Below are 20,095 nucleotides of genomic sequence, written 5' to 3'. Positions count from 1 at the left end.
TCTCCCCAAAACAGGCAGCGCCTCAGAGAAACATTGTCCCTCCTGCTAAATCCTGATTGATTATAGAATGACTATGAGCCGCTATTGTGACATGGCCGTGAAAAAGGCTAATATGATCTTTTTAAATATATCAGAGGGATAAATACCAGGGAGGGAGAGGAATTATTTAAGTTTAATACCAATGTGGACACAAGAACAAATGGATATAAGCTGGCTAGTAGGAAGTTTAGACTTGAGATTAGACAAAGGTTTCTAACCATTAGAGGAGTGAAGTTCTGGAACGGCCTTCCAAGGGAAGTAGTGGGGGCAAAAAAATCTATCTGGTTTCAAGATTAAACTAGATGGATTTATGAAGGGGATGGTTTGATGAGATAACATGATCTTGGTAACTAATTGACCATTCATTATCAGTGGGAAATAGGTCAATGGAGGGATGATAGGAGTTACTATAGAGAACTTTCTGGGTGTCTGGCTGATGAGTCTTGCCCACATGCTCAGGGTTTAGCTGATCGCCATATTTGGGGTCGGGAAGGAATTTTCCTCCGGGGTACATTGGCAGAGGCCCTGGAGGTTTTTTGCCTTCCTCTGTAGCATGGGGTACAGATCACAGCTAGAGGATTCTCTGCATCTTGGGGTCTTCAAAGTATTTGAAGGCTTCAATATCTGAGATATAGGTGAGAGGATTATTCTAGGAGGGGTGGGTGAGATTTTGTGGCCTGCACTGTGCAGGGGGTCAGACTAGATGATCATAATGGTCCCTTCTGACCTTAAAGTCTATGAGTCTATGAGTCTAAATCCCCATTTCTCATTTATTTCATCTTATTGTTCTCATCATCATCAGTCACTAAGGGTACGTCTGCACTGCATGGCTACTTCAAAAGTAGCTATTCTGGAAAAGTTATTCTGAAATAGTGAGTCTACATTGCATGGAATCCTCAACAATTGTCCGAGGCAGGTTTCCCTAATGTAGACGTGCTATCTCAACATAGAGCCCCTGAAGGCACTGAGGAGGAATAACTTAGAATGGCCCTGGGGAGGGGCTATTTCAAAATGGAAGCAGTGGAGCATTGACACATGCCTCATTTCAACATAGCTATTTCAGAATAGGCATTATACCTCGTAGAATGAGGTTTACAGAAGGCAAAATAAGCCAGCTGTTATTCTGAAATACCTTCAAAACAACAGAAAGGCTGTGTGGACGCTTCCAGAGTTATCACAAAATGTCTCTGCTGCTCTTCACTTTCCCCTCTCACTCAAGGAAATCATCTCTGCCCTGTGTGAGGGGAGCAAGCCTGAAGCCCCAGACAGCGCTCCTAGGACTTTCCAAGGCAGAGACACTCCAGAGCAGCATGTCCTGGTGACATTCATCTTCCTTGCTGAACCCAGCATGTCTGTAAGGCTCCATGTTTGTATCTCTTCTTGTGAAAAGAAAATGTCCTGGCTGTGCAAACCCTGCCAGTGCTTGTGGAAGGCAAAGGGAGCCCCGCCTTGAGGTTATGTCTCCTTATTCATCATAAGGAGCAGATGGGAGGGTTCCTATGGCTCAGAGTTGAGCTGAGTTAGCTGCAGGTGACACGCTGAAAACTAGCTACTCTACAGTCTCACTGTCTGGGGGAGATGTGAATTTTAGAGCCTCTGCCCACTGAGCTGTAGCTTTCTGTGCCCAGGGAGCCAGACACCACCAGGGCTGGAAAGCTGGAGGGAAATGGGGAATGGCTGCACTTTGGGAGTCAAAGGTATTGTGTGAAACCTTAAAGTAGATCACTTTTAAAACAATGCTGCAGGTGGGTACCATGGCTTAGCTGGCTAAAGCACCTGTCTCATAAACAGGAAATCATGGGTTTGATGCCTTGTTGCAGCTGTTGCTCACATTTTCCTAAGCCCTCCTGAGACACAGAAGAGGCCTCCTCTGGCCACCCATGGAACCGCTGGTTCAGGAAAAGGCTGATTGGAGAGGGGTATTGGGAAGAAGGAAACCACAAGCCTGGAGCAGGTGCAGAGGCTGCTGTGACTGGCATTGGCAAGGCAGGGCTCTGACTTCAATTGCTGGGACAGGAGAGCCAGAGCCACACGCTCTTGTGATTCCTTAGATGTGTCAGCACCCAGAAATCCTGTGAGTGCAACCTCTGCAGCTCCTGCAGCCATGGAGAGTGACTCTCTTCTCCCCTCCCTTGGGATGGGCAACAGCAACACATAGAGCACCTGGGAGAAAAGTCCCAGAGAGCGGCCCTATGGCTAAGCTGGGAAAGGCACCTGCCAGGAACGGCAGAGGTGAAGGAGGCAGCACCCAGTGGTGCCTGGCCAATGTGTCTGCTCTTCTCCCCCATACCTCTCTATATAGATGGAGTCGACTTACTTCAGTCAAGGTTGGTGGTGTCCCCACAGCAGGAGGACAACAGTAGCAAACAGCAGGAGAACTGCACACCAGGGCTATATCTACATTGACGGGATCTTGCACAAGAACATCTTGTGCAAGAGTTCCTGTGCAAGAATTCTTGCTCAAAACGCATCGACATGGCCATGTGCTTTTGTGCAAGAGATGAGCTTTTGCGCAAGAGCATCCATGGCAGTGTAGACACTCTCTTGTGCTAGAAAGCTCTGATGGCCATTTTAGCTATAGGGCTTTCTTGTGCAAGAAACCCCTACCATGTGTCCACACTGCCTTCTTGCGTAAGAGCTCATGCACAAGAGGGCTTACACTTGTTAGAAAAGAGCATAGCTCTTGTGCAAGAAGCCCTCTCTTTCCACCCTTCACTGTAAATCTTCTTGCACAAATGCAGGAGGGCTGTGTGAATGCTCCGCAGGTTCTTGTGCAAAAACATCCATTCTTGCACAAGAACCCGCCAGTGTAGACATAGTTGAGTTGATGTGCCCTCTGAGTTTGATTTAGTGAGTCTTAGTTAGACTTGTTAAATCAAACTTCAGAAGATTAAACTCAGTAGTGGCATCTCCCCAGGTGTGTAACAGTGCAATTAGTTAGATGCCGACATTAACAGCCCTACTAGTGGTATCTCACAGAGACTCTGCTATTGATCATAAAATAGAAGCACATTGTGTTTAAACAGCTATCGTAGAAATCCATCTGAAAGTCACAAGGATCAGTGATCTGTGTGAAAGGCAGGTGGCCCTTAATTAGAGTCCCAATATATGTTGTGAGCACACAGAAAGGTAGGAATATGTACCAGACAGGCTGATAAAGGTGTCTCTTGTATGTTTGTAACAGGCTCCTGCCCATCTTCAGTCACATTTTCAGTCCCATGTCAGAGCAACTTCTCCCATAAATGCAATATAAACTAGGCCATTCCTCCTCCACTGGATGTGGTTTTTGTTCTTCTGCACAGCACAGCCCAAGGAGTCCAAAGACCTGCCAATGGGCATTCATATCCAACCCTTGTTGAAATGACGGGAATAGAAACCAGACACATGGCGGATTTGAACTGGTTCCAGCTGAGGGACAGGTTTGGCTGGTTTATGTGCTTTGGCACAGGACAGCATTAAGAGTATGTATTCATTTAAATGGTTCACATACAACAGAAATCCAGAATGTGATGGAAATGGAAAGGCAAATGTTTCTATTAGAGAGAAAAGTTTTTTTAAAGGGGGCACTTGGAATGGAACCCAGCATTACTCTGCCAAACACTCTCACTGAGCTTCTTCCCCATATAGAACAACAACTTTTTGCAGCTATTGTTAGGAACTGGGTAGAGAACAAGAGGCTTCTATGTAACAGACATCTCAGGTAGGAGGGACCTTCACTGACCCCAGACTGTGACTGGTCCTAACAAGGAATTTGTCCCGAGAGCTGCGAAGCTGGGGCAGGAGAGAGAGCCCTGAGAGATGAAGTGGCTGGGGGGAAGCCTGGAGGGCAGAGGTCAGACTGAGAGCTGAGAGTCACAGGTGCCCATCAACAGCACCAGTTGTAGGTGCCATGGTGTAAGGGGCAGCACTTAGGCCTCTGAATCCTACAAGCTGAACTCAAGTCTCAGTGGGACTGGATGAGGCCGGGCTGATTTGTTAGGAAGTTTTTCATGTGCTTTGGCCTTCTTGTCCGTAGTTTCACTGGAGGCAATTTTGTTTCTCTCACTGGGTGTGTGATGCTCCTTTGAGCTCTGTCTCCGGACTCTCCAGACCAGTGAGAGGGGGTTGATGCCATCACAGCTGCAGGGCAGATCGCTCAGCTGGCCCCTGAACTCAGCTTATGCCTCTCTGCAAACAGCACCCCCTTTCTCCTGGGGAAGAAACTGGGACTGGCCCAATTTGGTGCCATGAGGGTAAAGCTCCTGAAGGGGTTTGAATTCCTTCCCCCTCCCCTTGCTGCTACGCTAAGAGGAATCCTGATCATGGACCCTTCTCCTGTCACTTGAGAGACTGAAATGGGGCATTTTCTTGTGGGAAAAGAAGTGGGTGTGTCAGGAGTGGGATTTGATGCTCCCACTGAGGAATAAGCCCTTTTGCCCATGGAGACTAGAACCCCACACTGGGGGCAAGACAGAGCCTTGGGTCAGGCACTTGAAAACACTCAGCTCCTGCTACCCTGTGACTGGGCATTAGTAAGGTACCTACAACCTGCCTGGCTAGCTTAGTTAATGGCATGTGAGACTCTTAACCTGAGGGTTATGGGTTCAAGCTCCACACTGGGTGATACATTCTTCCAATTATGTTCCCAGCTGACAAGCAATTCACTTTAGGCTTTCATGAAGGAAAAGTCTTGTACTGGGGCCCAGCTTTAGGAGAGCCAATTTCTATCATCTGAGAAGGAAAGAGACTTGTGAGAACAAGGGAAAGACCTTCTTGCCGGGGTGGGGGCCAGAGGCTGAGCTGCTTGCAAGGGTCTTTCAGCAGCAGAGTAAGGATGCCATCCTACAGCCCTATTAGGGGGTTTGAGGCTCTGAGGGAGAGTTTCAGACAAAGACACCCTGTGTGACTCTACCCTGGGTGCCTCCTCAAGGGGCATCTGCATTGCAGGTCTGTGCCTTACTTCCCCCCCAAGCACACGTGCCCTTCCTGCTCTCCTCTTCCCCTGCTGGTAAAACAAACAGGACTTTCCCTGTTGAAAAAACAAACTCTCTGGCTACGTCTACACTAGCACGATCTCACAAAAAAGCGGCCGTTGTTGTGCAAAAACTTGCTGCCTGTCTACACTGGCCTCGTGTTCTTGCACAAGTAAACTGACATTCTAATGTATGAAATCAGGGCTTCTTGCGCCAGAACTCTGATGCTCCCGCTGAGGAATAAGCCCTTTTGCGCAACTGTTCTTGTGCAAGACGCCAGTGTAGACAGGCAACATGAATTTCTTGTGCAAGAAAGCCATATGGTTAAAATGGCCATCAGAGCTTTCTTGCACAAGAGAGCATCTACACTGGCATGGATGCTCTTGTGCAAAAGCACATGCCAGTGTAGACACTCTCTTCTGGAAAAGTTTTTGCATGAGAACGCGCCAGTGTAGACATAGCCTCTGATTTTTATTTAGGAAATGTAGAACTGGGGAGGGATTGGGGGAAGCATCTGGGAAGGGGAGGAACAGCTTAGGGATGGGGCTGGTGCCTTCTTCCTGTGGTCCCACTGCTTCATGTACAGGGGCCTTGGCAGCCATGGGCGGCTCTAGGAGGAGAAGCCAGAGGAGCTGGAGCACAGGCAGGTTCAGTATCAGAGGCGTAGCCGTGTTAGTCTGAATCTGCAAAAGCGACGAGGAGTCCTGTGGCACCTTATAGACTAACTGAAGTGTAGGAGCATAAGCTTTCGTGGGCAAAGACCCACTTCGTCAGATGCATGTAGTGGAAATTTCCAGAGGCAGGAATAAATATGCAGGCCAGGATCAGGCTGGGGATGACGAGGTGGATCCAATCAAGGAGGATGAGGCCCACTTCTAGCAGCTGATCTGGAGGTGTGAATTCCAAGAGAGCAGAAGCTGCTTTTGTAGTTAGCAAGCCATTCACAGTCTTTGTTTAATCCAGAGTTGATTGTGTCAAACTTAAAGATGAACTGTAGCTCAGCAGTTTCTCTTTGAAGTCTGGTCCTGAAGGTTTTTTGCTGCAGGATGGCTACTTTTAGATCTGCAATTGTGTGTCCAGGAAGATTGAAGTGTTCCCCTACAGGTTTTTGTATGTTGCCATTCCTAATCTCAGACCTAATCTCCATTGATTCTTTTACGTAGGGACTGTCCTGTTTGGCCGATGTATATAGCAGTGGGGCATTGTTGGCACATGATGGCATATATTACATTGGTGGATGTGCAGGAGAATGTACCAGTGACAGTATGGCTGATCTGGTTAGGTCCTGTGATGGTGTTGCTGGTGTATATATGTGGGCAGAGTTGGCACCGAGGTTTGTTGCAAGGATTGGTTCCTGAAGCATATTCTCACCAGCAACTACATACCGCACCATAATAATTCGAACTCAGGAACCAATCCTTGCAACAAACCTCGGTGCCAACTCTGCCCACATATATACACCAGCAACACCATCACAGGACCTAACCAGATCAGCCATACTGTCACTGGTACATTCTCCTGCACATCCACCAACGTAATATATGCCATCATGTGCCAACAATGCCCCACTGCTATATACATCGGCCAAACAGGACAGACCCTACGTAAAAGAATCAATGGAGATTAGGTCTGAGATTAGGAATGGCAACATACAAAAACCTGTAGGGGAACACTTCAATCTTCCTGGACACACAATTGCAGATCTAAAAGTAGCCATCCTGCAGCAAAAAACCTTCAGGACCAGACTTCAAAGAGAAACTGCTGAGCTACAGTTCATCTTTAAGTTTGACACAATCAACTCTGGATTAAACAAAGACTGTGAATGGCTTGCTAACTACAAAAGCAGCTTCTGCTCTCTTGGAATTCACACCTCCAGATCAGCTGCTAGAAGTGGGCCTCATCCTCCTTGATTGGATCCACCTCGTCATCCCCAGCCTGATCCTGGCCTGCATATTTATTCCTGCCTCTGGAAATTTCCACTACATGCATCTGACGAAGTGGGTCTTTGCCCACGAAAGCTTATGCTCCTACACGTCAGTTAGTCTATAAGGTGCCACAGGACTCCTCGTCGCGTAAGCAGGTTCAGGGGGGACTTGAGCAGGAGTGGGTTCAGGGGCACCACTGAAGCAGGCGACCAGGTGGTTGGCAGCAGTGCTGTGTGCAGTGCACATGCTCCAGGCCTCCCTCTATAGCTTGGACTGAAGAGCCTCCCTTACTGCCCGCCCACAGGATGCTTTGGGATAGCCACTGCTGCATCATGAATTTGGATATCAGGTCACCCCCATTGCAGACAATGGAGGGAGAAGAGTTTTCCCTGCTATTGGGGAAAGCAGACCAGGACAAAGGTTTTTCAACCACTGGGTCTGTGCAGGATGGAGCCTCCTCCTACCAGCTCTCTGGCCTGCTTCCTGCAAAGCCTCAGCCTTTTGCTTCCCTGTCCATAGTAGGCAGCAAAAACAACCTTGTAGCTGACATGAACCCATGACCTTGGCATTATTAGCACCACTCACTAACCAACTGAGCTAGCCAGACTGTAGGAGCCACACTCACAAGTGGCCCTTTCAGAAAGGTGCCTCAGGCAGCTGCAGGGACATCACCACAGCTGCCAAATGCTCTTGTCTGATCAGGCTAGTACTGACTCACTGTGATGTGGGCTGGCTAGTCCAGATGGTTTGAGGTTTGGTCAAGGTGGCTGACGGCCGGCATGGCACACTGAGAACCAGGGCAAAGAGGCAGCTAGAATCTTGCCTCCCAGCTTCTTCCCTGTCATCAGCAGCTGCAGCCCCTTTTGGCCACTGGGTCAGCCTAGGAATGGAGGCAGGAATGGGGCCAAGTAGCAAGTCAGATTGAGGGGGGTAGGCAAAGCTCATCTTGCCTTGCAGGGCCACTGGCAACAGCTTCTCTCGTGTGCACTGCTGAAGAGAAAAACGCCCTGAGAGAGAAGTGGAAGCCTCAGAGCTGAGGGTGCATCTGCCAAAGTAGATCAGTGGAGAGAGCATTAGACTGAACATCTAAAGGACCCTGGTAGAGCTGAGGCTGCGTCATTGAACAGCTGGAGCCTACAGTGCACAGATGGTACCTACCTGGGAACAGCCCCATTACACTTGTCATAGCAGAGTGCTCCTAGTGACAAGTGAGGGCAGGGGACATGCTGGATCTCTGCCTTCCACAGTCTCTCCCCTGTCACATTTGCATTCCCTATTGTGCACAATGGGTCACAAACCAGTTTTGTTCTCCCAGGTGGGTAATTCTGCAAGGGCAGACCCTGGGAGCCCTCCCCTTCATTTTCTCTTTGCACGGGGAGCATTGGGACTCGCACTTAGAGCCACATTCCCCAGGGGCAGGGGTGTCTCCTTCCTGCTGCTCACAGGCAGAGCCAACCAGGGGCTAAGTCCCTCCAGTGGCCCTTTCCTCTTCCTACTGGACCTCTCAAAAAGTCAGACCTGGAAGGGCAGGAAGCTGTTGGGCTCCAAGCCTCCTCGGCCTTCAAGTGTCTGTTCAAAAAGCAAAGGTGAGTCGTCATCACTGTGTCCTTGAGGGGCAAGCCGGCTGAATCCCTATGTCCCTGCTGGGCTGAAGGAGGGTCTCTGGGCAGATCATGCAGCAGAGTCAGCTTCTAAGTTTGGCTTTGGGTTTGTGCATCTGTATGAGGCACAAATTCGATGCCACCTTCGCAGGACCATGAATGTAAATGAATTGGAACATTAAGAAGCTGGCTGGGCTGAGTAACCCACTGTGAGGAGAACCTGCTGGGCTGGGCGCCACCGTGGCTTTCAGGCCAAAGGGGACTGTATTAATGCCACAGTGAAATTAAAGGCAGGAAAAAGGCTGATCCTCCTGGCCATGTAGTGTCTCTTTTCTGGAGCAGCTGGGCAGTGACAACAAGCCCTTTGCCTCAAATCAAAGCACCAAGCACTGTCCTTATGAATCTTGCCGTATTGAGCATTGAATTTGTAACAAAGAACCTCTTTCTCCCAAGTGTTCATTTGGCAACAGAGTTTAACGTACCAACTATTCTGTGCTGCTGCACAAGTGACACGACTTCTAACCAGTACCGTGCAGTACCTGGAGGATTTGCTGTAGGCAGCAAGACAGAGTCTCAGTCACTGCTACATCATTCCAAAAGAATTCTCTATGTGGCCCACCAGACTGTTTCTCACTGTACACAGCAAGAGTAACCAGATTCCAGCACAATTACACATCCCATAGGTGGGGGCTGGTTTGATTGTGAACCTCATGGTTCAACTATGAGACCCTCACATTCTCCCTGAGCTCTGGGAGTCAGGAGTCACCAGCAAGCCAAAGGGATGTTGTAAGCCTTCTCTTGCCTTTTCTTTTTATATCATCTGTAATATCTAATAAATCTTGCATTTATTTGCATTAAGCAATTTGTTTCTTCTTGGTTACCCTCCAAACCTGAGTGCAGCCTCTGGCTGGCCCAGCCTCTGAAGTAAGACGGTTTGGTAATGTGCTTGCTCATGGTTACAAAAGTTGCTGGGCAGCTATGGACTGTGGAGAAGTGGATGTGCCCTTGGCAAGACCTCTGCACAGCTTCAAGCCCTGTTTACCCCTCATGTAAAACTACAGTCCTAAGCAAAGATAAATCGGAAAAAGAAACACAAATGTCTGGGGTAGGAACAGAGAGGGTTTCATACCAGCCAGATCAACATTTCCACCTTGTTGTGTTCCTCAGTAAAATACTCTCAGAGAGGGAAAGCCACTAGTCTGTCTCTGAGGAGGAATGCTACACCATTATATACTCTCTAGAGAAGCTATGACCACGTATTTAGAGATAGCACTTCCATCTGCAGACTGACCATTCTGCTCTGAAGTGTTTCACACAGTTAAAGAGACTAACAGGATACTCCTTCGGTGCAGTTTGGCTCCCCAAGACTTTGTCTTTGACATACAACACATCTCAGGAGCTTCTAACAAAGTGGCTAATGCACGCTCCCATGAAAGTTTTCTGGACTAAGCCAGTTAAAAATCTCCATGTATCTAAGTCATTGTATTCCAGGCATGCAGGGGTGCTTGTTTAGTTCTTTGTGCATTCAGCAGTGAATTTAGTGTGAGCAGGTATATTATGTTTTCGTCTAAAATACCAGAAAAAAAATCACAGCCAGTGTGGACCACGCATCTGGCCCAGTCTGTGATTTGAGAGGTGTGTGATGGATAGGAGGTGTTCTGGTCTTTCCTAAACAACTCCATATTCACTAACTAAAGGGTTCAACTGAGGTAGCTATAAAATGTGGAAAGGAAGCCAGAAAAACCAATAAGAAATTATTGACATTTGAATTGGAAGAGATACCTGCCTGCTATGTTTCTTTGTGTGTGTTTTAAGTCAGAAGCTAAAGGAACAAGATGAATTGAACCAGGCAGAATTACCTTACCTACAAAGAATACAGGGCATGGAAATAGACTGGACCTTGAAGCATAGGTATGAGTAGACCGGAAATATCTATTTAGAGGTAATCAGGTTATTTTCTTTATTTTGTTGTTTGGTTAAACGTCTCTGTGCTAAGTCAATGGTCCCCCTCCCCCAATACTGTAACCTTAAGATGAATCCCAAGGATGAATTTCTCTTTGCTATTAATTTGTTCTTTTCTCAGTTGCATTAAAACACCTAGCAACCAAGTATGCTTTATCAAGTATAGCTTTTTCTTTTGTTAATAAAATGACCTTTTTTCAAGGTGAAGATTTGATTCTTGTGTCCTAGAAGGAAATATGTGTTCTGTGTAAGCTGACCTCTCAGTCTAAAGCATGTAATCAGAGATTCCAGGTATGGTTGTTTTTCAAGATCTCCTGTGGTAGAAGAGTTTGGCGTACCCCTCTAGAAGAAATTCTAAATGCTTCATCCTGGGTTCAAGAGGAAAAGCAGTTTTCACTTGGTGGTAGCAGCCTGTCTCCAAAGGCCAGAGGATTTGTGACCTTGGGGAACTTTTAAGCAGAAGCCTACAGAGGCAAGTATGTTTAAGGTCTCTTGCAGGCTCCCACCTTCTGTACTCACAGTGCCAGAGTGGGGAACAGACCTGATACTATCACTAGAGATTTTTAAGAGGAGATTAGACAAACACCCATCAGGGATGGTCTTGGTGGTTCTTTGTCCAGTCATGAGTGCAGAGGACTGAACTCAATGGTCCAGTTCCCTTCAAGTTCTATGATTCTATGGCTATGTGACAGGGAGAGGCAGCCTCGCACTGAACCTGCAGGGCCCAGCCAGGGTTGCCTAGCTGCAGAGGCCCCTCCCCCATAGCCCTACTGAGCATGCCTGTGCTGTAGCTCCACTATACAAGCCTGGGGAAGGACTCAGTCTGGGGAGACAGCCAGAGAAGGACCTGTGAAGGGAGCACCTGCACTGCTGTTGCTGGAGACTCCAGGAGGGGACGTGGAGGCGAGCTGGTGTGACCCAGGGACTGCCTGCCAAGAAGATGCCGGCCCAGAGGTCGCAGCAAGCGGGACAAGTACAGGGGAAGGAACCCCAGGGAACCAGGTAAGAAGTGGCCTAGGGCAGGAGTGGGAGCCCCCTCTCCCACCCAGAGAACCTTGGTGTGTTTTGGCTGGATTGCCCCACTGAGGATGTGACCCGCTATCCAGTTGCTCACAGGGCCCTGGGCTGGGATCTGGTGGAGTAGGGTGGGCCTGGGTCCCCCTACCTGGGGTGCATCCCTGCTACAACCCTGAACTGTGTTATGGACTCAGGCCAGAGGGCCTTGGCCTTGTCTTAAAGGGCTGGATGTGGATGGTGCTTCAGACTCAAGCCAGAGGGCCTTGGACTTAAGAGGGTAGGCGGGAGGGGCCCGCCACAGGCTACATACAGCTTAGAGCAAGGACCATTTATAAAACAACAATTAAGAAAAGGGAAAATGAGAAAGGTTAAAAGAAAACACACAGTACTGCTGTGTGGCCTAAGGACATCACACACACCTACCTGAGATACCTATGGGAAGTTCAGAGACTGCCCCAGGCTTCCCTTCAAGTGCTCAGCTCTGCTGTGGGTCAGACAATTGCTCTGGTGGTGGCCATAGGCCTTCAGATGCTAGGTGGCAGAACCCTTCTTAACAGTGTCAGCCCTCCCCCTCTCTGCATCAGGGTAATGATCCCTCCACGAGTGGCCTGCCAGGCCTCTGGACTGGTGGGATCTCCCAGTGCCAGGCCCTCAGCCCAGGATCCCCCCTTGCTCTGCCCAGCTGCTCACAGCTCCCAGCTTTAAATTGCTCCAACCTCAGCCTCACTCCGCTGCTGCAATGATGCTGCTCTGCCTTCTGGACTGCTTCTCTCCCTGCTCTGGTGACTGCAGACTGCTCCCCACACAGGTGAGCTCTCTGGGCTGTTTCTGCACCCAGCACTGTCATGCTGCCTGGCTGCTTTCTACCTCTCTCTGGCTCACCTGACTCTGCTCCCCAGCTCAATTCGGTCTCTGCTCTCTCCCTAGCTCGACCCCAATCTGTCTGAACCCACTCTGTCTGAGAAATTTGTGACATAGTGTTGGTACCTTGCTGGTTGCTAGGCTTGGGCTGTGGGTGACCTCCGCTGGCAGTTATTTGTAGCACGGCACAGCAGGACAGGGGATGAGTCATTATGCAAGGGGCTCCCAACCTGTCTGACCAGTTGCCTCCCAGGGGGTGGTGGAGACAAAGGAAGGAGGGTGAGGTCAGCCCCTGGCTGGGGGGCAGGGCTGGAAGGAGTTTTTAGTTTTCTGCCTGGTATCATGGAGGAAGCAGCCTAAGCAATGGGCTGGGATTTAGGGGCCCAGTCTCCCCCCATCTCAAGGGGGGCTGAGGCATCCTAGGCCTGCCCTGTAACCAGATTACATGTGTGCTGTATCCTTGGAGAAGCAATAAACTCCCTACATTCTCCTGGCCGGCAGAGTCTGTTCGTGCTACTACGGGACTGCAGGAGATGGGAGAACCCCAATGCGCCACTACAGTGGTGTCAGAAATGGGATGCACTGCACAGCGTGGATGCAGCTTCCAGCAGCGAGTAACAAGGCGCAGTAGAAGCAAGAGCCATGGAGGCATGCGTGCTGGAGATAGAGCGAAGTGGTTCCTGGGAATCGTGGGTGCTACAGCACTAGGCTGGTGAGACCACACCAAGGGGACCAGCAGGGAGATGGCCTATGCCTGACTCCTGAAGGTAGAACTGGGGGGACTGTGCAGAGAGATGGGCCTGCCTATGGGATTGCCCAGCTGGAGGAGAATGACCAACCATGGGGCTGGGATCCTGTCCCAGTGGGGAGCAGCCAGACCCGCCCCCCCATCCCCAGGATCGTCTCAGGCTCTGAGAGGTGGTGGAGCGCTGGAGCCTGCCAGAGAGACCGAACTACCTCCCAGGAAGCCCTGCAAGCCATCGTCTGTCTAGGGCAGGGGCCAGCCCGGAAGAGCTGCAGCGGCTGGAGACCCAGCTGCAGATGAAGGAATTGGAAGTCCAGGACCGTAGAGAGCAGCAACAGCATGAGCTAGCCATGGCAGAGTAGAGAAACAGTAGGGCCCCAGCTGCGCCAAGTGCGGACAGGCCCAGGACAGCCAGATGCTTGGAGAAGCTCGTGGTGGCCCAACTGAAGGATGTGGGTCACATAGACAGGTTCCTCAGCTCCTTTGAGAGGGCCTGTGAACTGCAACAGGTCTCCCCAGCTGACTGGCTGCAGGAGCTTATCCCTGCACTGAAGCAGGAGGCTGCCAGGGTGCTCAGTCAGTCAGAAGACCTACAGCCAGGCGATTACCAATGGGTCAAGGAGGCCCTGCTGCACAAGTTCGGGCTGACCCCCGAGACATACAGAAAGAAGTGCCAGAGGGTGCAGAAGGAGCCACGGGAGACCTATGTGGATCTGGCCTCCCGCCAAACTCAATACTGCCACAAGTGAGTGTCTGGAGTTGGAGCCCAGACCACAGAGGAGCTGATCATGATGGATCAGTTCTGTGAAGCATACACGCCCAGCCTGAGGCTGTGGCTCAAAGACCAAAATCCGGAGAACCCCCAGGAAGCTGGGAGGCTGGTGGACAAATTCACAGAGAGCCGGTCTGGGTGTGAACGGGAGTCCTGGAGAGAAAGGGAATTGCCCAGAAACTGGTTCTCGGCTGAGCGACGGAGAGAGGCACCTCTGAGGCAAGCCCCAGGGACTAGGACCAGTCATCGGTGCCCCAGAAAACTGGCCCGGGCAGAGCCAGCCCAAAGGGGCCCACAGAACCTAACTTGCCATCGCTGTGGGCAACAAGGCCACAAGAGGGCTCGGTGCCACAGTGACAAGAACAGGTCCCATGACCTGGGACTTTCCAGGGTTAACTAGCTGGGGCTGGAGGAAGGGCAGGCTGCCCCAGAGGCAGGGGCTGGCAGGCAAACCTCAGCTCAGAGTGGGGGGAAAGTATGCTCAGTGCACCTCCCATGGGAGATCTGACCCTCGGGAGGTGAATTTCTGTGTGTACCGGGTGGGGGCAGGGCAGCCACTGCAGAGCGACAAGGCAATGGGTTTCTAGGACACAGGGGCGGAGGTGACGCTGGCCCGACCTGACATAATGGCCCCGTGGAGAAATCTCTTTGATATTATACTTTGTATTAAGATCTTGTCCTTTAAGATATATCTTTGTGTTCTTACAGAATCTCTGTAACATTTCTCCTATAACTTTGTATTAAAAAAATGTCTTTTGAGCTCTCCCCTTTCCTTGATTGCCCTGTTGAAATGAATGAGGTGTGAATGGAGAATGAAAGGGGAGCACCTCCAACAGCAGTTGCAAGGGTGGAGAAGGTCTGGGAGCCAGATCTAAGACAATACCTGTGTGACGTAGTGGGGGTACCTGGCTGGTTTCTATGCTGCTGGCTCTGGGGTAACCCCCACTGGCTGCCGTGGGTACCACGACCCAGCAAAACAGGATGAGTCACTATGCAAACCAGTATGGCCAGACACCCCCCATGGAGAGGAACAAAGGAAGGTGGAATGCTGCCCTGGCTGGGGGGCAGGGCTGGAAGAGAGTTAGTGAGTTGCAGGCTGGGAGCATGGAGGAGACAGCCTAGGGAAAGGGGCTGGAGTTTAGGGGCCCAGTCCCCCCCATCTCAAGGGGGCCTGAGGCATCCTAGCCCAGCTCTGTGACCAGATTCCATCTGTGCTGTGCTGTATCCTGGAGAGGCAATAAACTTCCTCTATTCCACCGGCTGGTGCAGTCTGTTTGTGCCATTTCAGGGTGCAGGAGACAGGGGACCCCCAACGCGCCGTCACAATCTGCAAAGTGAGCTCATTAAGACGACTGCACATACAGACACCTTGGGAGTCAAGCAGCAAGTGCCCACCCTTGGAACAACTCTCTTTGAAGCAATATTAAGAAAGGCCAGTTGATGACTAATTGGCTGCATGAGAGGGATAAAAAGGAGGCATCTTGCAGAGGGACCCCGGGTTTTCCTCTTGTCAACATGGGAGCATCGATCCAGATCGGCAGAAGCCTGGCTCCACCCCTTCCCCCATCTAACGCACCTGGCCAGTGCAGTTAGGGGGAGCTACTTTTGGTAACAACAAGATGGAGTGTGCTTTTGTGTGTGTGATGTGATGTATCATATGAATATGATCCAAGTATTGATTATTCTATGTGTGATCAATAAATGTGGCATGTTGCCTTATCCCTCTGAAAAAGATCCCAAGTACTTCTTTTAAGTACAACAGCCCCAGATCGTATGCTACCCAACACTCAGCTGACCCTGAGGGGCATAGACGGGACCCCATTTAAGGTACCCGTAGCCAGGGTGCATCTGAAGTGGGAGGCGGAAGGTCTCAAGGAAGTGGGGGTGCACCCGCACTTGCCCACGGCGGTGCTGATGGAGAATGACCTAAAGGAGTGGCCCATGAATCTCAGCGGGCTCTAGTCACTGCCTGTAGCCAAAGTCAACGAGGGGCTGGTGACCCTGACCCAGGGGAGGGCTCCCTGCCAGAGACTCAGGGCCCCATCCCAGGGGACACGGGGTCCAGCCAAGCTGGGACCCCGGACCTAGGCAAAGGTGGGGAACAGACCCTGATCCCTGCCCCAGCGGCTGAATTCCAGGCTGAGGTGCAGGCAGACCCCTCCTTGCAGAGGCTGAGGTTCCAGGCAGGCCTCCGTGCAGCTCAGTTCCCTGGGGGGAGGTGGCCAGGAGAGATTCCTGGGGGAGCAGGGATTCCTGTTCCAGGAATGGCTTCCCCCTACGAAGGTGAGGGCATGGGGGGGGGGGGGTCCAGCGGCAGCTGGTAGTCCCCCAAAACTATTGCCGTAAGCTGCTGTATTTGGCCCACGACATCCCCTTTGCAGGCTGCCGGGGGATCCAGCACACACAGCTGAGGCTGCTCCAACACTTCTACTGGCCGGGGCTATTTACGGCCATGCAGAGATATTGCCAGTCCTGCAACTCCTGCCAGAGGGGTGGGAAGGCCCAAGATGGGAAGAAAACTGCTTGGGGGGGGGGCCCTTCCCCATATAGAGGAGCCCCTGGGCTTCCTGTGAGTTATGGGAAGGGAAGACCTCCCTGGATGGAGCGTTGGGGGTGGAAGATGCCCTGGCTTTCCAGGAAAGGCTCGCTGAGCTCATGGCCCCATCCTGAGACACCCTGGCCAGAAATCCAGGCCATTGGAAAGGTGGATGCGACCAAAGAGGACAGGCCTGTGCCAGTCCCCCTGGAACAGTGCAGCAAGTGGACAGAGGGAAGCAGATTCATGTGGGGCCTCACCGCGGCTGGCCCAAGTCAAGGGGGGCACCCATGTCCCCAGGGCGGGTCCCCACGCAGAGGACCCGAACTTTCCTAGGTCACAAGCAGAGTGACTCTGCTTGGCTCACTCTGAGAGGGGAGAACTATGACATAGTGTTGGTATTTTGCTGGTTGCTAGGCTTGGGCTGAGGGTGACCTTCGCTGGCGGCTGTTTGTAGCACAGCCCAGTAGGACAGGGGATGAGTCATTATGCAAGGGGCTCCCAACCTGTCCAACCAGTTGCCTCCCAGGGGGGAGAGACAAAGGAAGGAGGGCGAGGTCAGCCCCTGGCTGGGGCGAAGGGCTGGAAGGAATTTTTAGCTTTCTGTCTGGTATCATGGAGAAAGAAGCCTAAGCAATGGGCTGGGATTTAGGGGCCCAGTCTCCCCCCATCTCAAGGGGGGCTGAGGCATCCTAGGCCTGCCCTATAACCAGATTACATATGTGCTGTATCCTTGGAGAAGCAATAAACTCCTTATATTCTACTGGCTGGCGGAGTCTGTGCCACTACAGGGGTGCAGGAGGCGGGGGAACCCCAATGTGCCACCACAGCAGCTCAAACTGATGACATGACCCTCCTCCTGACTCCTTTATTAGCTGACCCACTTGTCCATCAAGCGGCCCTGTAGCCTTGGCCTCCTCTCATTTGCCACTGAGACTGTCATCAGTTTAAAGGATCTGATTCCCATCAAACTCTCCCATACCTATTGGTGCTAAGGGCTATTTAACCCATCCCTCTCATGAGTAATTTTAATGAGGGCCAGCAGTTCCTTGACACACAATACAATAGCAACACCACTGGCTGTGGCAGCTGTTACAGAGTAGAGCCCCATTGGCCATGTTGAATTAGGATGGGCCCCAATCAGATGATCAAATATCCAGATCGTGGGTTCCCAAACTAGGGGTGTACCCCCATGGGGGGACATGAAGAAATTCCATGAGGGGCACGAGGCATCCCAGGCCCCCCTCCGCCATTAAGTTTTGCTGCCCCGTCAGTTCTTTTTTTTTCTAACTCAGCAAGCTTTGCTCCCATTTTTTGGGGGTGGGAGGATGAGAGGGTTTTTCAAAAATCAAAAAGGAGGACATGATGCTGAAAAGTTTGGGAACCACTGATCCAGATAATCAGGAGACTGGGAGGTTGCAGAGCCATCTAGTGGCCACAAGAAGAGTTGCCTGCTTCTGGCCCTGCATGCGCTGGTTGGGGGGTTCACATGGGATGCTGCACAATAGAAGGGGGAAACAACAGAGCTCTACTACACACACACACACACACACACACACACACACACAGTATCTGTACTGACTCCACATGATAGGACACCTCCTATTATTCACTGCTGCTAGCAACACTCTTACATGTCTCCTCACAGCTCCCTCCATAATGGGGCAGGCAGGAAAAGATCATTACATCCAACTGACAAAGGGAGGCACAAAGGCTGAGAAAGGCAAAGGGCCTTGTCTGACGTCACACAGCCTGTCAGGTACAACACTAGGAATAGGACCCAGAAACTCTGATTTTGAAACTCACCATCACTCTTGACTTTTGCACCCTGACTGATAAGAATAAGGTGACCTCCAATGAGATTCAGACTCACATCCCTGCCTAGGGATTGCTCAGTCAGTAGGTTAGAAGAACTACAACAAGGGGATCAGCAACTGTTCCAAAGGGGCGTACAAAGATTTAACCCTCCTGTCCAGGGCCGTGCCACTCTCTGGGAAAGGGGGAGGGGCTCTCTCCACCACACAAGCTGTGGGCCACATGGGTCAATACACACCTTTCCATGGACTACCAGTTGCTCATGGACACTCATGGTTAATTATATAATTACACCTGAGACATTTTGCTATTGCTGCAGCTGGGGAGTTCAGTTTAATTTACATTATAAAACAGATTAAGCATTTTGAGTTTCTCATGTTACTTTGTCAAACTTCATTTCAAATAAAAAAGAATATTACAACTAACACAAAAAACTTCAATGTTTTCTTTAAGGAAAGAGTGAAGAACCACTTATGGGCTGGGGGTCACTGACCCACAGAAAAATCAGTTGGAGACCACACAAGTGAGAAGCAAAAAAACTCCTCAACCCCCCCCCCCAAAAAAACCTCACTGATATGGCCCCAACTGAGGCGCCTCACTCCTCTGGTGCCCCAGCCTCATAGGGTGAGGGAAAAGGAAGGGAAGACTGAGCTTCAGGGCTTACTATAGACCAGATTTACTTTTCTGGGATTATGGAGTTAGTGGATTTTACAGACATCCTTAGGCTCTGGGATAAGGACAAAAATGAGGGATACAGTGTGAGACGAGACTACCAGCAAATACAATAGGGAAGGGGTGCATGATCTGGGAGGGAGCTGTGGTGTAGAAGCAGGCTAAGAATAGAGCATCTTCAAGGTGGAGGAAGCAGGAACAAGGGAGGGTGTCAGAGCAAGCTGGGGCTCCTGAGTGTTGGGGAGGAGGGAAGTGAGAGGAAAGGGGTGGGGGGTCTGGGGATGAGGGGAAATATTACCTGGCTTTATATCCCCTTACAGCAACTTCTGATGCAACACTGTCCCGTCTGCTGTGGAGGACACCACAGGCTGGAAACAACACTACCACAGCCATTCAGCTGTGGGTCAGCCCTGGAGACCAGAGGCATCGCTGCAGCAGCCACATGGCCCGGGGCCAGAGGTGCCATTGCCACAGCAATGCACCCAGAGCCAGCCCCAGAAGCACACTGCTATGGCCACATGGCCCCAGAGACAGAAGATTCCATGGTTGTGGCCCTGAGTTGGCCTTGAAAGTCAGAGGTGCAGGGGCAGTGGTGCCTCCAGCCTCCAAGGCTGGCCCCAGGTTGTGCAGTGGAGCCTCAGCCCCATTGCTGCCTTCTCTCCAGAGGCTGCACAGCAGGAAGAGAGACGGGGCTGAGCTCATTCCCTAGCAGCACATGCCCATTGCGGGCAGGGTCAAAGCCCTAAGTGGGCTGGATTCTGCCCACTGAGAGGCTTTTGCTCACCTCCAATATAGGGTTTCTCCCCTATGTGGGTTTTCCTATGTGCAACAAGGCTTGAACTCACACTGAAGTTTTTCCCGCAATCAGAGCAGCTGAAGGGTTTCTCTCCTGTGTGGGTTCTCCTATGTCTAACAAGGTGTGACTTGTGACTGAAGCTTTTCCCACAATCAGAGCAGCTGAAGGGTTTATCCCCTGTGTGGGTTCTCCTATGTGCAACAAGCACCGAACGTTTACTGAAGCTTTTCCCGCAGTCAGAGCAGCTGAAGGGTTTCTCTCCTGTGTGGGTTCTCCTATGTGCAACAAGGCTTGAACTGTCACTGAATCTTTTCCTGCAATCAGAGCAGCTAAAGGGTTTCTCTCCTGTGTGGGTTCTCCTATGCCTAACAAGCTGTGACCTCCGAATGAAGCTTTTTCCAC

The sequence above is a fragment of the Pelodiscus sinensis genome, chromosome 31, assembly GCF_049634645.1.
Source record: "Pelodiscus sinensis isolate JC-2024 chromosome 31, ASM4963464v1, whole genome shotgun sequence".
Lineage (NCBI taxonomy): Eukaryota > Metazoa > Chordata > Testudines > Trionychidae > Pelodiscus > Pelodiscus sinensis.
This window is presented reverse-complemented; position numbering follows the sequence as displayed.